The sequence below is a fragment of the Beta vulgaris genome, chromosome 4 (genome assembly GCF_026745355.1).
Source record: "Beta vulgaris subsp. vulgaris cultivar EL10 chromosome 4, EL10.2, whole genome shotgun sequence".
Taxonomy (NCBI): domain Eukaryota; kingdom Viridiplantae; phylum Streptophyta; class Magnoliopsida; order Caryophyllales; family Amaranthaceae; genus Beta; species Beta vulgaris.
This window is the reverse complement of record NC_079205.1, coordinates 42,474,597-42,479,082: the sequence shown is the minus strand read 5'-3', so window position 1 is coordinate 42,479,082 and position 4,486 is coordinate 42,474,597. Positions and strand designations below refer to the sequence as shown.

Here is a 4,486-nt window from a genome sequence, read left to right as displayed (position 1 = left end):
GAACTCACCCATATTATAAACAAACAACGCCGAGGTCCCAAACAACTTGTTGCGCTCAAACTGGACATGAGTAAGGCATATGATAGGGTCAGCTGGGTATTTCTTTCACGGGTGCTTCGTGCGTATGGATTCCCAGAGCATTGGGTGAACATGATAAGGGAATGTATATCAACCGTCTCATATAGAGTTCTGGTTAGGGTGCGTTCTATTCAACTTATTGGAACTTATCTGAACTGAACTTATTGAACCTGAACTGAACTTATTGGAACTTATTAAACCTGATTGGACCTGATTCAACTTATTGGACCTGATTGAACCTGATTGGAACTTATTGGACCTGATTGAACCTGATTGACCTTATTGGACCTTATTGGAACTTATTGACCCTGATTGAAACTTATTAGACCTTATTGGACCTGATTGAAACTTATTTGACCTTATTAGACAAAAACATTGACCATGAATAACATAAATATTACCACTAACGTAAATACTCCCCTCAAAATTTTTTATGGAATAATAATTATTATAATTCGTCTTTTAAAAAATAATGATTATTAATTATCTCTTATGATAATTAATTTAACAAAAAAATTACTATTTATATATTTGCCTATACATAACTTTCATCACTAATATATCTAATAGTGTTGTTTTAATTTTATAAAATACTAGTAGAAAATCAAAAAATTAATTTTATAAAATACTAGTAGTTACTAATCTAAGATGAGCAAAAGGCAGTGAACTATCATTTTAAAGGGCTTGATTATGGGCCTGATTCTCTTTTCCTAATCAATGAAAATAAGCTGAACATTTATTGCTAACAACAACTCCTTCATTCATTTCTTTAGCTTTCTTCACCTTTCATTTATTTGAATGTTACTAGAAGAAAGAGAAAAAATGTTCAAAGTGACAGTAGCTTCAACACCTCTCAGATTTCTTCTCATTACTTCTCCTTTCTTCTCCTTTCTTCCTTCTGTTTTTTCTTTTTTTTGTTCAAAATCTGCATAACACGAAGCCATTATTCATCCTTCAATTCTTCATCTGAGCAGCTTGTGAGCCATCGCGCCTGTGCATTCCAGTTTTCACCACCATTGTCGCCTACTGTCTGGATCTGAGGTACTTAATTGTTAATATTAATTGTTAATGTTTCTGTGATGGTTAATATTAATTGTTAGTGCATTTTAATTGTTAGAGAATTCTAATTGTTCTATGTGCGAATTTCAATTGTTAATGGTGAGGTTCATTATATTTTTGAGGGAGAAATCTTGCTATTCTGGAGTTATAGCTCGAACCGTTGTATTCATAAGGTTGCGAAATTCCTAAAATTTTTAGTGCATTATATTGATTTTTGCTATTCTGGAGTTGAACTGAGAGATCGAAAAATTCCTGACAATTATGGTAATTTTATAACAATCTTGCTACTTGCCTGGAACTTATAGCTCGAACCGTTGTATTCATAAGGTTGCGAAATCGAGGTTCGAGTATCTGTAGAGAGACCAGTCCATTGTTCATTTTGTATGAGATTGTCAGTTGTTACACAAATTGCTGGTTATATAGTTTCTGGCCATAGGAATTGAGTTGTATAGTTGAACAAACTCTTGAGTTCGGTTGATAGGAATTGCTAGTTATTGGTGATTTTGTTTGCATAAATTTTGTAGGGGTTGTTCTGTGATGGTTAATCATCACAGAAATATGATTTTTTTTTTTTTGTGATGGTTAATCATCACAGAAATATGAATGAGTTCGTAAAAATATGAATGAGTTGTGATGGTCAAATTGTGGTTTTTTTTGTGATTGTCTTTTGGGAAGGATATTATTAGTATTTAATTTCTAAAATTATGTTTGAATGTGTATTGATTTAGCCAACAACAATGGCCCCTAAGGAAAGGACACTTTGGACCCCTAAGACTACCGAAACATTTTTGGATTTGTGCCTTGAAAACAAGAACGGTGGCAATACTAAGTATGATTGGGATACAATTAAAATACGTTTAAATGCACAAACTGGGAAAAATTTCGAGAAAAAGGTTGTAGAGAATTACTATAATGACTGTGGAAGCAGATTTAAGGCTTGGTATGAACTGAAGACCAAGTGGACCGGGATCGGGTGGGATGAGAACACTGGATGCCCGACAATTGATCCACATGATGAGAAGTGGAAAGCGTTTGTTCAGGTATATATTAATATGTAAACATATTCTTTTATAATTTTTATATCTCGTCTGATTCATACTCACTAATCTTTATGTATTACTATTTCCAGGTTCATAAAGGAAGACCTTCAGCCTTTTTAAAAAAAACCACTACAATTCGAGAAAAAGATGTTTGAACTCTTTGGGGGAACTTTTGCCACTGGAAGTATGGCTTGGAGTATTAATTCCACGGGGCCAAGCTTATTTGGCAAAGGGAAAATGGTTGATGTTGATGAAGGATCGAGAGATTCCGATGATGGAGAAGTTAATGGAGATAAAGGATATGATGATGACTCTTGTGATGCTAGTAGGTCCCCAAGTAAGAGTTTATCTGGGAAAAAACGTAAAAGCACTGATAGTAAGAGAACTATGAAGGAAGACCTTGAAACATGTATGGAAGTTTTAAGGAAAAGCATCCAATTAGGATCCTCCAAAGCACAATCCACTCCATCATCCTCTTTATATGAAAGATTAATCACAACTTTGCAAGAGATTCCCGAAGTTAAGGTTCATGGAAAAGCTTTCATTATTGATTGCTTGGATTACTTACGTGAACCAGGAAGAATGGTGAATTGTGGCTTGCTCTTCCCGATAATGAGTATAGACTCATTTTCTTAAAAAAGAAAGTTACATTTCCCGGTGATTGTTACATCCCTCAATTTGATGATTAGAGTGATGTTCGATTTCTGGACTTAATTATCTCTTATGTTTTTATTTTTCAAGGGCGTCGTTTCTAGGACATAAGAACTACTTGCATTTAAATGTATTTTATTTTCAAGGACGACATTTCATGCTTTTAATATGTATTTTTATTTTCATGGTTGTTATGACGATGCTTATCTATGGTTACTTTATGTTCAAGAAATACTAGTTGCTTATCTCCATCTTCTTTTTATGTTTGGCTTGTAGAATGGACGAGATGTTGGTTGAGAATTGTATGATGTACATAGCTTTACATGAGCTGAAAAGGTTGCTTACACGCATGGATAACATACCATTGCATGTTGGAGGTGAAAATGGTTCTCATTGGATCCATAGATTATTGAATGGTCATCCACAATTATGCAAGGAACAATTAAGAGTAGAAAAACATATTTTCATCAACCTTGTGAATCTGCTCATAGAAAAACAACTAATCTCAGATGGAAGGTTTGTACTTGTTGCGGAGCAGGTTGGCATATGTTTGTATATCCTGGCGAAAGCCGATTCATATCGTGATGCAGCTGATAGATTTCAACACTCAATATCAACTATTTGTATCTATAATAGAAAGGTATTGCAAGCCTTAGTTGCATTATCAAAAGATATCATTCGGCCATATCAAAGTTTAAATGAAGTTCCAACAAAAATCGCCAACAATGATAAGTATTGGCCTTTCTTTAAGGTAGTAATCACTTCCCTCAACTTTTTCAATATTGTTATGAAGATGATCGCCATTACTTTATGATTACTGTTTCTATGTAGGATTGTATTGGTGCTCTAGATGGGACCCACATAGACGCAATAGTAGGAGATAAAGCTGCACAACCATTTAGATGTCGTAAAGGAAACAAAATGTGGAATGTGTTAGCTTCTTGTTCTTTTGATATGCTTTTCATGTACATTTGTGTCGGGTTCGAAGGAAGTGCACATGACACAGCAGTTTTGAGGCATTGTTTAAGCGATCCTAATATGGGATTCCACCACCCACCTCCAGGTATCATATTATTGTTGCTAAGTATTTGAAGCATTATTTAACTATGATTATAAATTATATTTTTTGCACTAATAGGAAAATCTTACTTGGTTGACTCTGGATATCCAAATTCTATCGGGTATTTTTTGCACTAACAGGAAAATGTTTATGGATATCCAAAATAGTGGAAAATAATACAAATGTTTATTAAATATTGACTATTTGGACCTTATTGGACCTTATTAGACCTGATTGGAACTTATTGGACCTTATTAGACCTGATTGGAACTTATTGCACCTAATTGAAACTTATTGCACCTGATTGGAACTTATTGGACCTTATTAGACCTTATTGGAACTTATTGCACTTATTAGACCTTATTGCAACTTATCTGAACTTATCTGAACTTATTGGACCTGAAACTTAATTTTTTAAGTTGAACAGAACGCACCCTTAATGGTCAGACCACTGCTCCTTTTATTCCTACCTGTGGCTTGCGTCAGGGCGACCCTCTTTCGCCATATCTCTTCTTGTTCTGTATGGACATCCTTTCTCGTATGACTAGTCTGGCTGTGGATATCCGCAAGTTCCAAGGCATCGGTATTCGAAACCAGG

At 34.6% G+C, this 4,486-nt stretch overlaps 1 long non-coding RNA gene across 1 annotated transcript; it reads left to right on the top strand.

Annotated features, from left to right (window-relative positions):
• Positions 1-958: 958 nt before the first annotated feature.
• Positions 959-3,892, top strand: LOC125496401 (uncharacterized). Its single transcript, XR_007273063.2, has 3 exons — positions 959-1,119; positions 3,338-3,579; positions 3,660-3,892. It is a non-coding gene; the product is annotated as an uncharacterized LOC125496401 (long non-coding RNA).
• The last annotated feature ends 594 nt before the right edge of the window (positions 3,893-4,486 follow it).